The sequence below is a fragment of the Amblyomma americanum genome, chromosome 1 (genome assembly GCF_052857255.1).
Source record: "Amblyomma americanum isolate KBUSLIRL-KWMA chromosome 1, ASM5285725v1, whole genome shotgun sequence".
Lineage (NCBI taxonomy): Eukaryota > Metazoa > Arthropoda > Arachnida > Ixodida > Ixodidae > Amblyomma > Amblyomma americanum.
This window is the reverse complement of record NC_135497.1, coordinates 88,730,165-88,752,896: the sequence shown is the minus strand read 5'-3', so window position 1 is coordinate 88,752,896 and position 22,732 is coordinate 88,730,165. Positions and strand designations below refer to the sequence as shown.

Below are 22,732 nucleotides of genomic sequence, written 5' to 3'. Positions count from 1 at the left end.
TTAAAAATGCCTCCTTCATTACGTCTAGTTCGTATTTTTCTATAGCTACTGCCTGACTGCTTGAAATAGAACTAACTTTTGTGAAGTAAGAAATTTGCCTGTCTGTTTGGGTTGCACATTAGTGATGCAATGCAAACCTGTAAAGCCAGCATTTCTAATCTCCTCTAGACCCACCCTTTCATCAACACTTCTTCAAAGATGGGTGCGAAAAGTAAACATCTATTTGGAAGTTCTTATGATTCTTTCCCAAATCTAGACTTTGCCTCTTAAGAAGGTGAACATAACAATGTTTTCATAACCTTGTGCAAATTTTTCTTGATAGTTTGAGTTAGGTGGCCCTGGATACCAGAGATATGTCAGGTGGATTAGCACTGTTTCCTACCATTGAAGATGTCACACAAATGGCACATTAATGAAAGCATGCTGTGTGTTGATCAGATTAGATCTTTTTCATGAATGCTGGCACTTCTGGCAGTGACACTAATGTACGTCTGTTGTAATGCCACAATGAATGTTTGTTGCATTCTGACTTGTATTCTGTGTGAAACATTGTCACCAAAGCAGTGGCTTAATGATTTGAGCATCCGCTTGACATGCCAGAGGTGCGAGATTTGATTCGTAGTACCGCCAGGTGCCCATCAGTGGTACAATGGGCACAAGCTTTCCCCTGGCCTGGTACTCAGCTTATCTGTGAAATGCTTGGAAAATAGGTCTTTGACCCCACCCTGAATAGACGAAAACACCTGTGTGCCCTTGCGCCATAAAAATTCATCACCAGCATCATCATGAAAACATTTGTCGAAGCACCCTATGCGTCTCTCCTTGGCTGCCAAGGTGCTGTGTGCCATTTATAGTCAGCTTATGAACTTGTCAGGCCAGTTGTTTGCACATGTTTGTAGCAGTTCGCGCAAACTTGCCTAGCCTGACCCAGCTCTATTTCCATCTCTATTTCCCAGCAGGTTGCTTTTTAGCTGAAGCATTGTTTCGTATATTGCCATCTATGGCCATTTTCTTTGGAACAGTTATGGCCTATTTGGAAGGGTACAGGGAGTGAATAACATTTGGTGCTTACTTGCCTTAGGCACAGATTTTAAGTTTTCTGGTTGCGTTAGCTTACATAATATCGCACATCATTAGTGAGCAGTATGTTGGTTTTTGAAATGGATCACTGAGTAGTACCAGGTGCAGTGAAATGCTTTGTTTTTTTTTACGTAAATTGCAGAAACTCGCACCACGTATGCTGTTCTCCTGAGCTGGTTGATCACCTCTTCTTGTGCGCCAAAGGAAAGTGACTAGTCAGCAGGTTCATCGATGCAGTTGGCACCATAACTTCCATAATGGCAGCTCTGTGGATATTCAGCATAAGCTACCTTAAGCTTGCATGCAAGCTATTATGCATCATTGAGCACCCATTCTTAAGCGTTGCAGCATCACAGTGCAAGTATTCCTCATAGTGGTTTATAATGCTGCACAAGCAAGAATCTTGAATTTTGTTTGCTCTGGAAGAATTAGGAGGTCAATGTAACTACAATGGAATCTTATTCTTGAAGCATCGTAACACATCAATAAAAGCTGGTATGGCAGTGTTTCTTGGATGGAAGTAAGGAGTTCTTTGGCAGAAGCTTCTTGTGCTCAATGTGTTTTGTTTTGATAATAAAGTTTTTCTCTACTTCTGCACTAGTGTGTTTAGAACATTGATGCATGTTTGTCAGTGCACATAGCCTTTTCATTTCTGTGAAAAACTCAGGCAGTACAGATAACTGGTACGTCTTTGCCGATAGTGACCAGGCAATTGTGTTTGCTTCTCAGCCATATAGTGGCACCCTTGCAGCACCCCTAAAGACCAAAATGCTGCAAAAGGTGAAGAGAAAGGATCTCCTTTCTGTACACAGATTTTAAACTTGAAAGGTGCCATAAGTTCTTTGCTATACACAGCTAAGGAACGAACTGTGTTGCCTGGTTACTTGTTGCAAATATGGTACATTACATTATGTAGGCATTACGATTAATAAAGCTAAAGAGTATCCAAGAAAGTTGCTGAGAGTAGAATGAAATTTTGAACCCACTGCATGCATTCTTACCACATTGGGGTAGGTATGTAAGAAAGCGCTGAAATGCTCCTAGGCTTGGTGGTTACGTCATGTGATGCATTCTGACATCTCAGTTACATATTTTCATTTTTGGATACATCAGTTTCTGAAACATGTGTTGTACTGCAGCGGATGGTTACCTAGTGGTTTGAACATCCGCCTCATGCAAGTGCGGGCTCGATCCCCAGTGCCGCCTAGTACCCACTGGTGCTCGGTTTGTCTTTGGTGAAATGCTTGGAAAATGGGTCTCCACCCTGTCTAGGCAAAATATACCTTGAGCCATGGCAGTCTTTGGCCAAATTTGCCCTTGTGCCATTAAGAGATCGTAGTCATCATCACAGCCGCCAGTAGGGTGTACATATGAATGCACAGAACACCCTTCTGGGCCAGGTGTGAGTCATAGAATCGAAAATGCTCGAAAAGGTGTTTTCGTTTTTACAGTGCAAAGGCGTCCTTCACAACGACAAAATTGCCAATGCCTGCTTTGAAGTGCAATAGTGGTTGAGTAAAAACTAAATTAAAAATGATTTATCTTGGTCCTACCGCAATAACCACATAAAATCATCTAATCGAACATTTGGGTGCGCCTGTCATTAACCTGCACATGGTGCCTTCTTCCTTAAAATTGCTAACTTTTTAAACACTTATGTGATCTAAACTAATACGCCAGCGCAATCCTTTATCCACACCAGTCTAACCTTATTTGAGCTCTTGAATTCGTTCAGAATTGAGCTACTCATTTCATTTTTTTAAACTATACTTACGATGCTCTAGCATATCCACCTTAAAGTTTCAGCTGAAAAGTTCTTTCTCTCACTGCCCATCGCCAAATTTCACGCCTCTGCTTTTCTCAGTTTTTTTTCGTTGTTCACCCCACAACAGCCAGCTCATTCACCCAGCGTGCCAAACACCTCGCACGCACCTTGCCCCAGCTTAGGTGCTTCTCTATCGGTGGCAGATGCTGGGGCTAGCAAAAATCTTATCCTTCCTTTTTATTATTATTTTAATAAACCACTACTACTACTACTACCGTCCTACCAGCATCATCCTGCATCGTGCTGTACTACATTCTAGGAGTTATTTTTTGTGCTCACAGCTCACAACTGGAATGACCTTCCTAGTGGCCTAGTGCAAATTTCTGATCCTGTTCATTTCAAGACTGCCATTATGGAAGCTGTTTCATCTCAATGATTGCCGCTCAGCAGTAATTGTTAACCACCGTGTGAGCGTCCACCTCTTGTCTAACGTCCCACCTGAGGACCCTTGAGGTTCATAATAATAATAATAGCAATAAATATGTAAAATGTTTCTTAAAACTTTCTAGTGAGCTTTTATGATCCAAAACTGGAAAGTAAAGTAACTGCTTTAATTTCCAAAGGAGCTTGCAATGTAATATTACTTTTGTGATCAGTCATTTGAAATGTAATTTAATTACAGTTGTGGGATTTATATCGAAGTAACTATAGTACAGTATGTCAATTTCTTAATGAAACTGTGATATGTATGCCACATACCAACAGCACACTTTGGTGCATTCCCGTCCTCTACCCGAGGGCTGCCCACCAAGGGAGAGAGCTGGAGGCATTACCTCCAAAATTCTTTTCATGAACCACACACCGAAATGCACTGGCAAGATGAGAACACGGAAAGGATGAGTGGAACTTGGCGAGGGAGCCTTGCGTAGTCACATAAAATCAACTGCAATGATTCTGCTATTCTGGAAACTGAAAGCAACTACCGACAGACACCTCTGCTCGAGGTATGGAACATTCAGAACACGCCAGACAATATGAGCCACTCAAGATGCAGCACTTGGGAGAGATAAGTGGGAGCTAGCACAGAACACACCAACACCCTTCTGACCCCCCCCCCCTCCCCACATATGCGTCCCCTTTCCACCCAGCCAACCCGTGTCCTATAAAAACCGCACCAAGAATCACTGCCGTACGCCTCTTGGCTCTCCTGTATTCTCCACCCTAACCCCAATGCCCCTCCCGCCTCTTTCAACTGCATACCGAGATACTCTTGGGCCTGAAGAAGGAACCGAGTTGATACCGAAACGTTGGGATGTCAGTGAAAGAAAAATATTTTTGTTGCAGTTGAAATCACTGGCAGTTGATTTTGTCTTTAAATAGTGGTGAGGGAATCACAAGACTGATGGTAGGTTGATGTCTTACAGGTCCGTGGTTGCTTAACCCTTTCCGGCCCAAATTAAAACTGTTCAGTAGAAAAAATCGATATCCAGAAACTAGCATATGTAGGAGGAGGATAATTCTATAAAATCAAAAAACCAAGGTTTTGTCGGTTGATTATAAGTTTTTTGCATGATTCTAAATAGAATCATTGGGATTTAGGCAGTGCGAAGTACTTAGTTTTGTGATTTCTTCAAAAGATTTAATATCAACTTCTTTGAAAACTTCTCTAGTCTCTTTTCGAGTAGAGGATGCCACAGTTATTACCGAGGATATGCAAGAATCATCACACACAGCTTGTACCTCTGTATTTATTTTCTGATTGTGTGTGGACCGGTGGTGTGCATCTTCGTGCTGTGAAGATGCTCCTTTCAGTAGGGATTTCTATTCATGATTTCTCCCTTGTTCAGCTGTATCATTCTGCATGCGCAATTCTGATTTTTCTCTCATGACTTTTTTGGTTGCACAACACGAACTGTTGGATGAGTTGGTCGGCTTTTCGCAGGTTGCAAGCTGTATATGAAATGCACCTCTCTGCTAATGCCTGTGTGCTGTTGCCAGGAAGAAAGAAAAGGAAATTGCACAGGCCTGCTCACTGGCTCAAGCTGAGCCACAATCGCTACCACGTGCAGATAGTAGGAGAGTTGAAAGATGGGATAGAAAGACAGGATAGTAAAGACGCGCTAAAGACAAGGTCGATCCCGGAGGTAGTGCAATACCGGGCCAACCGGTGGCGGAAGTGAAGCAACCTTCAAACTCTCCGCCACGTTTCCAAAAATAAGTCCAGTTGGACCCGTAACAGATACTCTATGGCGTCCAGATACTCTGCGGGGTCTCTGCTAATGAAAGGCCCCTCCATCCCGCTGCCTAGAACAAGCAGTCGCTCCACTCTGAGGGTAACTACTCCTAAACTATACAGTTTATCTAAATTACAAATAGCGCATATGCACTACACAGATTGCTATTCCAGGGTGCTTTAAATTGTAAATTTAGCATTTCCGTAAAGGAGCCGAAAAGCACACAAAGTAAAAATGTGTTACGGGTTTTCGGGTTTCTCAACTGCGCAGTTTACCTGGTTCGCTTTACGCACACCTTACTGTCCACTGCGCGAGGCCATGGTTTCTGAAAGAAAATTTAAAATTGGTCTTAAAGGAAAATTGGAGGGCGCTTAAAAAATGAAAATTCGTTTTTGAGGAAAGGAAGTGACGCTGTAACTGTCTCACGGTATCTCGTTGGAACCGAACCCTAAGGGAAGGGATAAACGAGGCAGCACAAGAAGAATAATTGAGACCACCTGGGGTTCTTTAATGTGCACTGACATCGCACAGCACACGGGCACCTTTGCACTTCGCCTCCATCGAAAATCGGCCGCCGTGGTCTGGTTCTAACCCGGGTACTCCGGCTCAGTAGCCGAGCGCTCTAACCACTGAGCCACCGCGGCGGGTACTGACAAAGGTACTAATTAAAAATAGGAACAACCAAATACCAGAAGTGGGCATCATTGGAATCTGATGTCTCCACATTCACAAGAACATAAGCAATCTAACCTCTCTGGACAGGTTAACCTTCACACTCCAGCAACCCACTCGACTCCTCGACCGCGTGGCAGTCAAAAGACGAGAGATGAAAGAGCGAGACGCGCGTCGGCTCGTTGATGCCTTTGTCCTAAGCAGCCTAATGTATGCCACACCGCACAGTGCACCTTAAGAAATGCGAAAGGTAAGAGCTAAACTGTCTCTAGACAAGCGTGTAAGGCGGTTGTGCGACTACTCAGAGACGCATCCATCGAGAGACCTCTCTCTCTCTCTCGGCGTACACAACTGCCGAGAAGAGTTTCATTTTTATTTTTAATTGGTTTTTTGGGAAAGGAAATGGCGCAGTATCTGTCTCATATATCGTTGGACACCTGAACAGCGCCGTAAGGGCAGGGATAAAGGAGGTAGTGAAAGAAGAAAGGGGCGCCGTAGTGGAGGGCTCCGGAATAATTTCGACCACCTGGGGATCTTTAACGTGCACTGACATCGCACAGCACACGGGCGCCTTAGCGTTTTGCCTCCATAAAGAAGAGCAATTCACGGCACAAGAACGACGTCTTAGACAAACCGAGGCGGGGTTCATATATCTAAACGCTCTAGGTATGCAGACGGGAAGCTCCCCGCTTGAGCTCTAGTAACAATACCAAAGGAAAAGCGAAAGCTCATTCGCATAAAACCGCTCGCAAAAAAAATAGCTGCGGTTTAACTACTGCTGGGCCGGGTTAGCGAGGGAAAGCTGTGGTGTATCGGGCAAGTAGACGCGGGAGTCTGTAAAGCCGAGTTCGTTCCGCACACTGGATAGACAGCGCGCCCACCCAGCCACCCTGGCAGGTGGTAAATTAATGGTTGATGTCGAGGTGTTGGCTTCAGTTGCCTATGTGCTTTAAATTACTACAAACACAACACACACGAGAGAAGTTTTAGACCGCCCGGCCCAGGCTTCGGACTGCCATCGGCGAAATTCGGGGTTGCAGCTAGAACTACTACCAACTAAAAATAGCGTTTGCCATCTGTGGGGGACCCGCCGTGTTGGCTCAGCGGTTAGGGCTCTCGGCTACTGATTCGGAGTTCTTGGGTTCGAACCCGATCGACAGCGGCGGCTGCGTTTTTATGGAGGAAAAGTGGTAAGGCACCCGTGTGCTGTGCGATGTCACCCAACAAACACAGAACCTCCTCAAAATCTCCCAGAAATATCCCATCAGGCCATTTGGAACGTCCCCAGGAGGTTCTCATTTTTCCCGAAGACGTCCAAAAAACGTCCCCACAACTAGCCGTGTCCAAAAGGTAGTACGTCCTAGGGATGGCCCCAAAAGGTTACTGCTATATTTTTCGGCTCTGGCTCAATAAAATTATTTCTTCTTTTTCATGCAGACTTCAAGCATCTAAGCTCACATATGTGCGAAATTTCTGGCACATGCTTACGTTACAGTTGGTGTAATACATCTGTCTAGTCGCGTGAACGCTTGCTGGCTTAGCCATTCAGACTTACCTGTTTACATCAAATGTGCTGTAACAAGGTGAAAATTTGGGCTGGCTGGTGCATGATCTTGTGACAGGAGCAGCGCAGCACGAGACAAAGAGAGAGGCGGGACTCGACGCTGAATAACAACCGGATTATTAATGCACGTTCGTCGAATATATACATCTCGCTCGTATAAGAAGGAAAAGAAAGAAGCATGAAAAACGCATAAGATGTGCACGTTTTGCAGTATTAAGACATCGCACGCAGATAATCAATTTCTCTGTCACGAAGCGCTATTGAAGGTATGCAGACGCATATGTCGCTCTTTGGTCGGATGTTGAAGGCTTCTTCAATCTCCCTGGTCTGTTGATCAAAATACGACGGGATGACCATTGTGTTGATAAGCTGCGGAGCGCATTCATGCTCTCTGCAATGTTTTGCTAATTCACTGCTGATGGCGCCCTTTAGGGATCTTTTGTGCTCTCGAAGCCGTTTATTCAAACAGCGCCCTGTTTGACCAATGTATGTGCGTCCGCATGACAGAGGTATTTCATAAACCCCGCTTTTCACACCTTTCACATGTTGTTTCAAGTGTTTTTTCTTGCATTATTTTTTCTTTGCTCGCTGTTGACTTTGGCGGACAGGCTTCTTAACTTGTTGGGTGCTGACATGAGCACTTTTACACCAGCTTTTGCTCTTACCATTTTGAGACTGTGGGAAATGCCATTAATGCAAGGAATGACTGCGTACGGCTTCCTTTATTCTGATGCGGCTGTGACATTTTCTGCCTCTAGGTGCTTGCAGAATCCCTTCTGCAACACTGGATAGCAGTCTCGTCGGGCAACCTGCTCCTTTCAGCCGACGGTTCTGGGTGTTAAAACTGCCTTGAACCTCATGATGACAGGATCTCGTCAATTCGGCTCTCATTGCTGTTTTTTTTCTACCCCCGCTTGATGATGTTGGAGTGCGCAGATGTGTAGGGGAGCAGTCCTTTCTAGCTTCGTGGTCCGTACCGCCAGCAGATGTGAGCGCTTAGAAAGGCTAGCGTCAAGTCAAGAAATCGCATAACGTTGTTTTCTGGGAGTTCACTTGTTATTTCCAGTCCTAGTTCTTCTAGTCCCTAGCAAAAGTAGCAATGAGATCCGCATTGACAAGATCCTGTAATCATGAAGTTCGAGGCAGTTTTGACGACCAGAACAGTCGGCTGAAAGCAGCAGTTTACCCGACGAGACTGCTATCCAGTGTCGCAGAAGGGATTCTGCAAGCACTGAGAGGCAGAAATTATGTCACAACCACAGCAGAAGAAAGGAAGCCGTACGCGGCCATTCCTTACATTAATGGCATTTCCCACAGTCTAAAAAAGGTAGGCGCAAGAGCTGGTGTAAAAGTGCTCATGTCAGCACCCAACAAATTAAGAAGCCTGTGCGCCAAAGTCAACAGCGAGCAAAGAAAAAATAATGCAAGAAAAAGCACCGGAAAAAAAAGGTGAAATGTGTGAAAAGCGGGGTTTATGAAATACCTCTGTCATGCGGACGCACCTACATTGGTCAAACAGGGCGCTGTTCGAATGAATGGCTTCGAGAGCTCAAAAGATCCCTAAAGGGCGCCATCAGCAGTGACTTAGCAAAACATTGCAGAGAGCATGAATGCGCTCCGCAGCTTATCAACACAATGGTCATCCCGTCGTATTTTGATCAACGGACCAGCCCTACTGAAAAGTGTATATATACGTTTGAATGGGTCAGCATATAGGATTATGGCACAGTTGGTTTGGCTTTATAGGATGGACGTCCCAAAGCGGCTCAAACTATGAGGGACGCCGTCGTGGAGGGCTCCGGATAATTTCGACCACCTGGGGTTCTTAAATGAGCACTAACAACGCACAGTACACGGACCTTTCACATTTTCGCTTCATCGAAGTGCTGCCGTAGCGGGCGGGTTCGAACCCACGACTTGCATGCACTGTGTGATGTAAGTGCACGGTAATTAACCACGGGTAATCGAAGTTATACTGAGCCCTCCACTAAAGAGTCTCTCAAAGGCTGAATCGATTTCGAAACTTCATTCTATAATGTTAAACGAAATGTGCCATAACCCTATTTGTGGACCTATTCAAACCTGTACACATTTTTCAATAGGGAGGGAGATTGAAGAAGCCTTCAACATCGGGCAAAAGAGCGCCGTATATGCGTCAGCATACTTTCGATAGCATTTCGTGACAGCGAAATTGATTATCTGCGTGCATTGTCCTAATCTTTTACCACGTGTACATCTTATGCGTTTGTCATGCTTTTGTCCTTTCCTCATTGCACGAGCGAGATGTATGTATTCGATCGAACATGGATTAAAAATCTGGTTTTTAGTCAACGTTGATTCCCGCCTCTCTATTCTTTGTTTCGTGGTGCGCTGCTCCCGCCACAAGAACATGAAATGTGCCAAAATTTTACACACAAAGGAAATATGAATTGAAAAATTCGCCCGATCCCGCCCGTATAACAGGAAATAGCAGCGCAATACAGATGTAATTTGAGTTTATTAGATGTGCTCTTTGCATTTAAATGAATACAAACAGGAGACGCATATGTATGCACCATTTAACACACAATGTACGGAGCACTACGATACCAGTATATAATAATGGCCAAAATTTTCTCTAGCTCTGAGAAATCTGAAAAAAGGAGCAATAAAAACATAATACAGGCCGAAAGTTGATGCACCTTAAGCAAACATTCAAAACGGTACAAAAGCATATATGCACATTCAAAAGCAAACGCATGTAAAGAGCAACCTGGGTGCCAAAAGAAAAGACGGCATGGGCGTACGATACAGATACGCGGTTTCAGGTTACGGGTATTCTGCAGTGTGAAACCTCCCTCTCGCTTTGCCTCTCGCACGAGCCTCGGAGTAAGCTTGAGCGTGTTATCAAAACACGAAAAACAAATTATTTCTACGAGGCGAAAATAAAAAAAAAAACGAGCATAAACCACATACCTTGACGACGTTGCCAACAGAAACCCGGGGATGAAATAAAATGCTGCAACAATATATATGAGTTCAACGCAGCCTTATGTCCCGCGCCTTCTCACGGCACAGCGAACGCTGAAACATATGCGTTACATCCTCGTTACGCCCCCGTTTTATTTTCTTGTCACTAAGTGTGGAGATAAGACTGCTTGGAGCAGGATGGCAACAGGGGACGTCTTGAGGTAGGAGCCCTGCCTCGCCGCACCCATGGTACAGCAGACCACGCGTGCGGCACAATACGGCGTAGGAGGCGAGATCAAAGTGATCAAGGCACAAGTAATCCGGTGGGGGTGGGTTGGGAGTCAGCGACGCGAACACAACACAAACTATACCGCTGCGACAGGACGGCAATGTAGGTAGAGCAGGTTAATCCATGGGTACTCGCAGCAAGAGTCTGGTGGGCTTCCGAAAATCTCTCCCGCCTATGACCGCAGTGGACGGCCACGCTGCCACCAACAACACGCCACAGTCGTCGAAGGCGCTGAGGGATGCAGAGTGCGCGCTAGGAGTCGACCATTGCCTTGAAGTCCGCTGCCGCGAACGTGCACTGACATCGCACAGCATACGGGTGCCTTACCGTTTTTCCTCCATAAAAACGCAGCCGCCGCGGTCGGGTTCGAACCCGGGAACTCCGGATCAGTAGCCGAGCGCCCTAACCACTGAGCCACCGCGGCGGGTGGAAAACGACAAATTTTGAATGTCGCAGCCACTTCAAATTGGGATCCCTTACGGCGTGGTTCAGGTGTCCTACGATATATGAGACAGATACTGCGCCATTTCCTTTCCCGAAAAAACGATTAATATTATCACCTAACAAAATCACTACGGCTGGCAACGCTGTCTACAGACATGGCGAATGTCCCACTGATGCACTTGGCCTCAGCACTGTGGTGTTGCAGCTATAGCCATAGGCCTGTACTCCGCAGGTATCCCTTCCGACCCAGCCATGTAAAGACTGAGCTCGTAAGAGGCTTTATTTTCTGTTCATTCATGATTGACACCGACAACATGTATCTGGCGTTGACAGGCACAGTACGTGCTGCCTAAAAGGTGCAGCGGAAATATGCAAAGAGAATTTAATGTGTACACTTAGCTCGGTACCGAACAAACACACATTCCATATCGCTAATAATGAAATGCAGCTCTCTGCTACAATCGCCCCTCCACCCGCTTCTTAGAACAAGCAAAGCCGTGCCACTGTGAGCGTAACTGCTTGTTAACTACACAGGTTATTTAAATTACAAATAGCACATAAGCATTATACATATTGCTATTCCACAATGCTGTAATTTGTAAATTTAGCTGTTCCACAAACTAGGTGAAAAGCAAACATAGTACACATGCGTTACAGGTTTCCCGGTTTCTGAGACTTGCGGCGCTTGCTTGGTTCGCTTTACACACACCCTACATAAATCCACTGCGCGTGACCATGGTTTCGAAAGGAAAATTGAAAATTGGTTTTGAAGGAGAAATTCGAGGTAGGGTAAGCTTCGCCGTTAGGTGTGGAACGCGAGAGAGTATTGCAGCGCTGCCAAGGAGTCCACGCAACTCCTAGGTCGTTCGTCGCGACGCCTTGCCCGTTGAACATATGGAGAATATTTTTTTTTTTTGAAGAACGGAAATGGCGCGGTAATAGTCTTACTCATTTCGGTGGACACCCAAACCACGGATGATACGGTTTTTTTACGCAGCCCCCGTTATCGGCTGCCGGTTCGAATCCCTACCGCGAGCTAGACTCCAAATTAACTAGTTAATTTGTGCTGCACAAAACGCTCAATCGTATGACACAACCTGGAACATTCCGCGACAAATGGTTGGAATGATACCATATTTTTTACGCAGCCCCAGATTTTACGCAGCTCAATGACGTCATAGTTGTCACGTGGTTTCTTCTCGTTTTAAGGTCAAACTCGAGCACACGGCGCACACAGCGAAGAAGCTATACCGAGGGGAGCAGTAAAGTTTTCGCTTTAAAAACATGCTGGCGGAGCAACACGATGGCAGGAGAATGGCCAGGTCGAGAGAATTGAGCAAACAATACTAGGGGGACGAAAAAGGCGCTTACGTAGGCTCGGCGCACTGTTCGACTAGGTAAAAAGATTACAGCCGGTTTGCGTATATAGTTAATCAAATGCGAAGTAGGTGCGCTAGCACTGCTTGCCTCTGCGATACTTTTATAAGCTACGCAAAGTGCACCGGCTTTCTATGAGGTCGCTCCGCGTTCTCATCGGCTAAAGCCCGTTTTCATGTGCAAGCGAATCGCTCGCGAACTCCGCCGCCGCGGCGCATACACCCTCTCTCAAGCGGCGGAGGAAGGTTAATAATAATAATAATAATTGGTTTTTGGGGAGTGAGTGAGTGAGTGAAAACATTTATTGATTTCCAAAGGGATTCGCGGATCGAAGGCTCCGTCGTCTTCGTGCTTGCGCCGGCGACCAGAGTCTTCTTTCAGCAAGGGTGGGCCCCTATTCCAAGGCTCCACTGAGTCGTGCTGCACCGGTCGCGTGCTCTATAAAGGCCCTCTGGGCCGTGAACTCGCTGCTGGTGAGACGGCTCTCCCATTGCTCCGCACTCGGGTGTGTGTGTTTGTGAAATGCCTCGTTACGTTCGCATTCCCATGTGATGTGGTAGAGTGTGGGTATGGCTCCGCACCACGGACAGGTGTCCCTGTATTGCGATGGGTACATTTTGCTTAGTATATATAAATCATGCGGCCTACCTGCTCGGCCGCTTTGCTTAGCAGGCTAATGGTGTGACTGCATTTGCGGCTGCCTTGTAGCCACATGCCCAAGATTCTTATGTTCTTTTCGGGTATGAGTTGACCCTCGAGGGTGACTTCCTGGGTTGCTTGGGTGGGATGTCTGCCGATTCTGAGGAGCTCCGATTTCTCTGTCGAGCACCGCAGTCCTCTTTCCTTTGTGTAATTTTCCACGCAGGTGGCAGCTTCTTGCAGCCTTTCTTGTTTTTCGCCTAGGGATCCCCGGGTGGTCCAGACCGTGATGTCGTCGGCGTACATCGCGTGCTGAATTCCCTCGATCTTCTTTAGTTTGTTTGCTAGTCCAATCATTGCCACGTTGAAGAGGACGGGCGAGATGACCGAGCCTTGAGGTGTGCCTTTACACGGGGTGTGGAAGACGTCGCTTCTTAGCTCGCCTAGCCCTACCGTTGCCGTTCTGTTGCTGAGAAAGTCCCTGACGTAGTCGTGGGTTCTCTTTCCGCAGTTGGCGTTGTTCAGGCCCTCCATGATGGCCACGGGGCTCACATTGTCAAAGGCCCCCTTTATGTCGATGGCCATGACCACGTTTTCGCCCGCTTTCGGCATCGTTTCGAGCACTTCTTCCTTGAGTTGAAGTAGCACGTCTTGCGTGGATAGGTGGGCTCTGAACCCAAACATGCTGTCCGGGTACAGTTGCTCCTTTTCTAGATGATTTTGGATTCTTCTGGTTATTATTTTCTCATAGAGCTTCCCCAGGCACGATGTGAGTGATATCGGCCTGAGGTTCTCTATCTGTAGTTTCTTGCCTGGTTTCGGGATCATCACGACGACGGCGTGTTTCCATTCCGCCGGGACTCTTCCTTCCCGCCATAGCGTGTTTAGATATTTGGTCAGTTGGTCTATTGCCTCGTCGTTGAGGTTGCGAATTAAGGAGTTTCGGATCTTGTCTGCTCCTGCCGCTGTGTTTTTTGTTGCCGACGCGACCGCTTCCATCACTTCTTCTCTCGTGATGGGTCTGTCCATCGTGGGGTTTTCTCCGCGGTATTCTTCTTTATAACTTTCGACTTGGTCTTTGCCGTAGCATTTGACCTTGACTTCCTCTAGTAGTTGCTCGTCTGTTCCTTGGTATTGATGGGTTAGCCGCTGTATCGCTTTGCTGCTTTCCGATTTGTTTTTGCTCGGATCCAAGAGGGCCTTGAGGATCTGCCACGTCCTAGCCGTGCTGAGGGTGCCGTTCAGCGAGTTGCTAAACTGTTGCCATCCCCGTCTTGCCAGCTGGTTCGCGTACTCCTCCGCCTGCCTGGTAATGTCCGCAATTTTCTTTTTGAGTTTTCTATTGAGTTTTTGTCTCTTCCACCGCTTGGTGAGTCCGCGTCTTGCCTCCCATAGCCTTAGTAGCCGCTTGTCCACCTCGGGTGTCTGTTCTGTTCTAGCTACCTCTTTGGTGTAGAGGTCCTGGATTTGTCTTAGTTGTTGGCTCCAGTTCTCCGCCGATTAGATGGTTCCTCCTTCGAGCTGCGCTCTAAAGGCGTCCCAATCTGTTAGCCGAGCCGTGCCAATCTTCCTCCTGACTTGTTCCGCCGTAAGGCTGATTCTTAGAATGTAGTGATCGCTGCCAAGGTTCTCGAGCAGGTTCCCCCACTCTGCGTTCTTGGCACCCCTGACGAAGCTTAGGTCGGGACACGTGTCTGGACTCACGCTGTGTTTTTGGGAAAAAATGGCGCAGTATCTGTCTCATATATCGTTGGACGCCTGAACCGCGCCGTAAGGGAAGGGATAAAGGAGGGAGTGACAGAAGAAAGGAAGAATGAGGTGCCGTAGTGGAGGGCTCCGGAATAATTTCGACCACCTGGGGATCTCTAACGTGCACTGACATCACACAGCACACGGGCGCCTTACCGTTTTTCCTCCATAAAAACGCAGCCGCCGCGGTCGGGTTCGAACGGCAAGTTTGAAATTTTCGCGGCGGCGACGCGGCAGCACCGCATGACGGCCCGGCTAGGGTGGCTAGACTGGCCCGGCGTTGCCACGCGAGTTTGTACGCCGCACGTACGAACTTTTGTTTAGGAAAGAAATTATATAAAGTGCTGTTTAATGCTTAAAACGCAATAATTATATTTATTTAAATAAACTGTGAAAAGATGACAAAATAATGCTTTTATATTACGCTTTTTTGTGTTCGCAGGCCACCAAAACCGGTTTCAGGCGCATATCTTTTGCCCGCAACATTGGTTTTCGCAGAGGTGGGAAACGCGGAGCGGCGATGCATGTGAAACGAAAGCTCGCGAACCGCTTCGCAGCGCCGCGCCGCTGTTCGCCAATTCGCTTGCATGTGAACCGCCCTTAAGACATGCGACGCTGCGTCGCCACTTTCTCTTTCGCGCTTCAAGCTCAGAGAGAGTGAGAGCGCTAGAGCAGGGGCGGCCTCACGAAGCAAATAAGACAGTCATATTCACAGTTTAATCATTCGCGGCGTGTAGGATCTCTTAAGGTTTTGAGAAAAGGAAAGGAGCACAGCTAGTTCACGTCGGTGGACGCCTCAAGCGCGCCACGAACGCTGACAAAAGCACTGAGTTGCACAGTGGCCAGGTTCGAACCCGGCCGCGGCGGCAGCGTTTCAATGGAGGCGAAACGCAAAAGGTGCCCGTGTTCTGTGTCATGTCAGGTGGTGGTGGTGAAAACTTTATAAAGTAGAGCAAGCCTTAATTGTTACATCCTAGTGATGGGATTCCTCTTGGATGCGTGTCGTGGCCGGAAGGTGATGCTTCTCAGCGATTTCCAAAGCCTAGTCCACTAGCTGCCGTTGGGCAGCCGGGTCAGAACTGGACACCGCAGCCTCCCATCGCTCGAGGTCTGTGAGTTGCCAATCAGCTGGTGGAAGGAGCTCAGAGCAAGAATAAAGAATGTGTGCAAAATCCGCTTTCGGAGCGCCGCAGAGGGTGCATACTGGCGTGAACAGTCCCGGGTAAACCAGGGCTAAGTGGGCAGGGGAGAGGAATGTGCGGGATTGTAGCTGTCGCCACGTCACCTGCTGCAATTTAGTGAGAGACTTGTGCGGAGGGGGATACGTTAGCCGTTGCTCACGGTAGTGTAGTGATCTCGTGATACGCGACCATTCGATCTCGAGCGTCTCCCCAGGCGTCGGCGGCTCCTGCTCGGCTGACGAAACCTCGAGCTAAAGAATGAGCCGCCTCGTTACCTGGGTGGCCGGCGTGGGCCGGGACCCAGAGAAGCTGAATAGGTCGGGTAGGGGCGGGAGACCGGCTTAGAAGCAGGAAAGCGGGTTCGGAGATGCGGCCTTTCGCAAAGTTACAGACCGCGGTCTTTGAGTCGCTGAAAATGTAGGTCGTCGATGTAGTAGCGATGGCTAAGGCTACGGCTGCCTCCTCCGCTTCCGCAGGAGTGGAGGCAATGACAGTGCCTGCCGTAATAGGGGTGTACGAACTGGACACTACCGCCAGGGCAAAGGCGGAAGAGGAGGTGTAAGAGGCTGCGTCGACGTAGACGCTCTCCGGCTGTGCGCCATAGTGTTTGTGTAGGGCTGCAGCCCGTGCAGCACGAGCCGCGTGATGTTCGGGATGCATGTTCTTGGGGAGGGGGTGAATGGTGATGAGGTCCCGTGTGCGGTGTGGGAAGGAGAAGGTGTGGGTATAATAGCCAGGGGGGTGTAGGCTAATGGCGTCAAGAATGTGACGGCCGGCTCGGGTGGAGGAGAGCCGATAAGTTGGGCAGATCGATGGGCCTCGGTGAGCTCGGCGAGGGTGTTGTGTACGCCCATCTTAAGAAGGCGTTCATTCGACGTGTGCTGGGGGAGGTTGAGGGCCGTCTTGTACGCCTGACAGATGAGGCAGTTGACTTTGTTCTCCTCTACTCGGGAGAGGAAGAGATAGGGCAGGGAGTATACTACCCGGCTAAGGACGAAAGCTTGGATCAGGCGGCGGAGGTCGTGTTCCCGCATGCCTCGGTGTTTGTTAGCGATTCGTCTGATGAGGCGAACGGTTTGTTGAACGGTAGCAGTGAGCTTGGTGATTGTGGCAGTGTTCTTGCCATTGTTCTCGAGAGCCATCCCCAGGATGCGAACTTTGTCTACCTCTGGTATGCGGGTGGCATCAATGGTGACATCGATGCCAGGCGGGGGAGTTTTGTCCAGTCTTCCCCGAGGGGGGCGAAGGACCAGAAGTTCCGATTTTGTAGGAGAGCATGCAAGGCCGACCTGATGGGCGTAGGAGGTCACCACATCTTCCCCCGCTTGTAGTGTCTCTTCAATGGTGCCGACATTACCCGTGGAAGCCCACAGGGTGATGTCGTCGGCATATAAAGAGTGCGAGAGGGCGGGAATGGCTGAAAGAGCCTTTGCCATGGGGATGAGAGTTATATTAAATAGAAGCGGGGAGAGTACCGATCCCTGAAGGGTACCTCGGCTACCGAGGGTGAAAACAGGGGAGGAGAGTGAGCCAAAAGTGATTTCAGCTGTGCGGTGGCGGAGGAAGGCTGAGATGTACTGATGGGTACGAGTGCCGACGTGTAGGGACGACAGGGCGTCCAAGATGGCCGAATGATGTACATTGTCGAATGCCTGTTTTAGATCCAGGGCCAGGACCGCGCGCGTGCGCCTCGTGTTTCGGGGGTGGAGGACGTCTTCTGAGAGCTGAAGCATGATATCTTGGGTGGAGAGGTGGGGACGGAAACCAACCATCGTTGAGGGGAAGAGGAGGTTGTCGTCCATGTGTTCCTGGAGGCGACCAAGGACGACGTGCTCAGAGAGCTTGCCGATGCAAGACGTAAGGGAAATGGGACGGAGATTCCTTATCTCAAGAGGCTTTCCTTGCTTGGGGATGAAAGTTAAGCGGGCATGAGTCCACTGCGAAGGGAGGGTTCCCGTTCGTCACCAGTGATTGAACAAGTCTGCAACAGCCTCCACGGACTGGCCGTCGGGATTGCGGAGCGCCTTGTTGGTGACTGTCGGGGGCGGTCATGGTCCGAAGTTTGTGCATGGCCGCCCGAACCTCCGCCGGAGAGATGTCCGCGTCGAGTTCCGGGTTGGGGTCTCCCGTTTACGAAGGTAGGGGGGTGGGAGGGGTGGTGGTGAGATATTGATCTTTGAGGGCTTGGAGGAGTGCATCATCTGAGAGGGGAGCTGGTGCAAGATGCGTGTGACATGCTTGCGTTGGGCGGCCTTCGTGTGACCCGGGTCCAGGAGATATCTGAGGAGGGACCAGGTGTCTGAGGCCTAAATTAATTGCCACTCATGCGATCGCAGACCTGTCCCCCATTGTTGATGGGCCAGGTCGCGTGCATGTGTTTCGATATCGCGTACGAGATGAGCGATACGGCGTTTGAGGGGCCGATTGTGCTTTTGATTGAGCCAGCGCCTTTGCAGGCTGGCATGTGCTTCCCACATGTGGAGGAGCCGGCTGTCAGCAGCCGACGTGTCCTCGGGTTCGGGAATGGTGGAGGTAGCGCGGGCGACAACGCGGTTGAGACTGGCGGTCCATTCAGAGAGGTCCGTGATGGTGTTAGGGGTTAGGCGCCGAAGTTGGCGGAATTTGTCCCAATCCACCACCTGTGTCCCTCGTCATTTTGGCGAGGTAATGGAAGAGATATTGACCTCTGTGGAAATGATATAATGGTCGCTGCCAGAAGAGTGTGTCGTGTTGATCCATCGGCAGTCGCGAATGTGTTTGCTAATTGTGAGGTCTGGGCTGGTGTGCTGAACACTGGAACCAATACGGGTGGGGATCATGGTGTCATTCAAAAGGGAGCCTTCGTCCTGAATGAAAGACCAACTGATGTGATTGGCGTTAAAGTCGCCCACTAGCAACAGGGAGTTGTTCGAACTGATCGAGGGCGTCTTGCGGAAAGCCGCAAGAAGAGGGGCAGGAGGACCTTTTGGGGGGCTATAGAGATTGAGGATGAAGAGGCTAAGTGACTTGCGTGTGGGAGGGAGAAGCTCCAGCAGGAGACCGTCTATGTCGTCTACCTCTGATGGGTGCTCTATCACAGTGAGATTGCGATTACGAGCGTGGCGACCCTGGTCTGTGGCTGGGTAGAAGGTTCGTATGCGGTGTAGTTTCGGAGCTTGACTGACGCCAGAGTTTCCTGAAGTGCAATGACCGCGGGGGCGTCGCGGCTAGAGAGGGTTTGTAAGTAAAGCTGCAGGTTATCTCGCTTTGAGCGAAAACCCCTGCAGTTCCACTGCCACACCTTAATGCGTTGGGGTGTCGCAGCCATGTTGGGCAATGACAGAAACAGCTGAAGATGCAGGGGCTGGCGTATGACCTCTGGGGAGAGCCTCGTGAATCTTAGTTTGGAATTGCGCGACATTGGCCTCCAGATTGCTCTGGTGGGTTTCGAGCGCCGCCACGCGGTCAGAAATGTTCTTCATCCACGTTTGAGTTTCGGAGCGGAACGTGTTTAGCTTCGCCATCATGCGTTTCTCAAAATCCTGCATGAAAGACGTCACCTGGTGTACAAGGTTGTCAGTGACTGGTTGGGAGGGAGAATTGGCGTCATCGGTGGACTTGCGTTTAGCGGGGAGCCCACGTGCCGGTGACGTAGCGCACGAGGAGGAGGCAGAGAGGGAAGAGACGGAGGAGGAACGGGGCACGTTTGGATGTGTCGGGGTTTGCACCACTGGGGGCAATGTCGGTGGGGAGTGTTCACGCCTTAAAAGGTTTTGCAGTTCCTCTTTTAGAGCAGCAATTTCGCGACTCTGGGAGGACAATTGTGCTTTTAGCTCCGCGTTTTCCTTCTCTAGCGAGGAAGACTTTGGCCCCCAGCTCACCTGTTTCGAAGAGTCCTGGACCCTTTGGCCTGGAAGTGGTGGGAAGGACACGGAACGGCTGCGACTGCGACCAGTTCTTGGGCGGGAGGTGGAGCGTTGGAGGCTTCGCGACGCCCTGGGACTCTTGGGTGGCGAAGACGGTGGTGGACTCGCCGGGAGCGTTGTCCGTAGAGTGGAGACCGGGCGTGGTGTTGCCGGAGCGTTCGAAACGTACTTTGCACTTGCGCGTCCCTCTGAAGTGCGTTCCATTACACAGGATACATTTGGGAGTGCAATCCGGCGTTTCTTTGATGGGATGAGACGCACCGCAGCGAGGACAAAGGTCGGTGCGCTCTTTCGGACACACATCAGCACGATGGCCTGGCTTGCGGCAGTTGAAGCATGCTTCAACTTTCGCCTTGAAGGGATGACACGTGTAGAGGGTGCCGTAGAAGACGAGCTGTCTTGGAACTTCCGCGGTGTCAATAAAGGTGACCAAGATGGACTTGGTGCGGCCTAGTTGGCGGGCGTCGGCGATCGTGAAGTGGCGGCTGGGGTTCAGAGCCACGAGGTCGGAGAAATTATCTTCTTGAGTCTGGATATATACCGCGTTGTAGAGTATCCCTTTGACGGCGTTGTCGGGGGCCGCGACGTATGTCTTCATCGGATACTGTTGGTCGTGGAGCCTGAGTTCTTGAAGTTGGACATATCGTTTCATTTGGGCTTCCGAAGGCGTACTCACGGTGAACGAGTTATTGTAAGGGTTGATTCGGAGCTTGTCCTGGCTCCGCGCTTGCGCGTAGTCGATCTCTGCGCCAGTGCAGAGAAGCTGGAGAAGAACTCCGCCGTTCACGGGCCGCAGGTAGAGACCACCGCCCAGGCGGAACACAATCTTGAGGTCTGAAGCTGGTAGACGAGGAAGTGGAGCGTGTTTCTTGATTTTCGGTGGAGTAGACTTGCCTTGCGGCGGTTGAGCGGGCTAGCCTGGACCTGCCCGGGAACTGGACGCTGCTGACGCGTCATTGGACGATGACGGCTTCGTGGTGGGGTAGAGCTTGTTGTGGGCCCGGACGGCGCGGGACCACCGTGGATCATTTTCGAATTCTTCTGGGGAAATCACTTCGCCATCGACGCGGTACTCCATCTGTGACGATGTAGGCCCGGAGACGAACAGGGCGATGAGCAGCCGGCGGCGTAAGGCCTAACCGGTGACGGCGTTCCACGCCTGGCGCGACAGGAAAACCTTCCAAAATCGGTTCCAATGGGCGAAAAGGGCCGAAAAATGGTGCGTAGAGGTGCACAACACCTTCACTGACTGTGTCCGATGGAAAGCAGGTCACTTCAGATCGATATTCCGCCAGCACGAGCAAACGTTGACGGAGCCCATGTGATGCACGTCCTCATCATCTCGCTGCCCGTTGACCGCCCCCTCATGTCAGTGCACATTAAAGATCCCCAGGTGGTCAAAATTAATTCGGGAGACCGCCACTACCCCGCCGCGGTGGCTCAGTGGTTAGGGTGCTTGACTACTGATCCGGAGTTCCCGGGTTCGAACCCGACCGCGGCGGCTGCGTTTTTATGGAGGAAAAACGCTAAGGCGCCCGTGTGCTGTGCGATGTCAGTGCACGTTAAAGATCCCCAGGTGGTCGAAATTATTCCGGAGCCCTCCACTACGGCACCTATTCTTCCTTTCTTCTTTCACTCCCTCCTTTATCTCTTCCCTTACGGCGCGGTTCAGGTGTCCAAAGATATATGAGACAGATACTGCGCCATTTCCTTTCCCCAAAAACCAATTATTAAGACCGCCACTACGGCACCTCCTTCTTCCGTTCGTCGTTCAATCCCTCCTTTATCCAGTTTCCTTACGGCGCGGTTCGGTAGTCCGCCGAGGTATGTGAGATAGTTACTGCGCCATTTCCTTTCCTCAAAAACCAAGTTTTTTCCCAGCTTTTAGTCGACATTCGTGGTGCGCCGGCCTTGGCGCATGACGGCCTTAGTTGCCTATGGGCTTTAAAACACAACAAACACACAACACACGCGAGAGAGGTTTTAGACCACCCGGTCCAGGTTTCTGGCTGCCATCGGCGAAATCCATGGTTGCGGCTAGAAGTAACTACACACCAAAAATAGCTTTGGCCATCTGCGTGGTAAGCACCTCCCGCTCGACTGCAGCCACAATAATAACGGAGTTATTTCAGCCATTCATCCTCTCTCTTTCTCCTCGCCGATGTAACTTCCCTAGCTCCCTCCTAAATTTCTTTTTTTGACGGCGCATTGTAAGTGTCCACCGAGAGTCACCTTTCGTCCTAACCAATTTCAGTCTTCGCTCGTCGGCTTGATCGATCCACGTCCGCGATGCACTGTCGTAAATGTGTATTTGTGTGCCCTCAGTTTCCGCAAATTAAAAGATTGGCGCAACGGATCCTTGGGATCAGTTCCGCCACTGACCTATCTGCGCGAGCCGCGAGAAACGAAAAGAATGTCTTGACGTGCAACCAGGGTGGCACAGATGCGCGTGTTATCCTTAATGAAGTACTGGCAGTGCGTAGGCGTGATTTGATTCTGCTGCAGCGCTATGTGACCTAGTAGAATGTGAATATTGATAGACGTCTTGAGATTGTTGTACACCGACTTAGCAGCAAGCCTCGCAGTCATCGATCAGATAACCAACCCCATTCAAGTCAGTCGTTGAATACGCCAGGGCTGCCCACTGTCATCAATTCTTTTCGTCCTTTGAATAGAACCGCTGTTGCAACAAATTCAAAGTTGAAAGTCGATACGGGGCTTTCCTCTCCCAGGCTTGGGCGAGCTTAAAGTAGCAGCTTATGCTGATGATATTTCTCTGCTTATTAGAAACATTGACAGCTATAGAGCATTTCTGAGGCTCTTTCACACTTACAGTTGCCTGTAAGGTGCACGTATCAATCCTGCTAGAAGCCAGGCGTTACGC

The 22,732-nt window shown here is 49.5% G+C and overlaps 1 protein-coding gene across 1 annotated transcript in view; it reads left to right on the top strand.

The window, feature by feature from the left end:
* Positions 1–1,719, top strand: part of LOC144113194 (uncharacterized) — a 33,097-nt gene extending 31,378 nt beyond the window's left edge. The window contains exon 7 of the mRNA XM_077646156.1: positions 1,223–1,719. The gene's annotated coding sequence lies outside the window, so the exon portion shown is untranslated. The remainder of the gene's footprint in view (positions 1–1,222) is intronic.
* Positions 1,720–22,732: the final 21,013 nt, after the last annotated feature.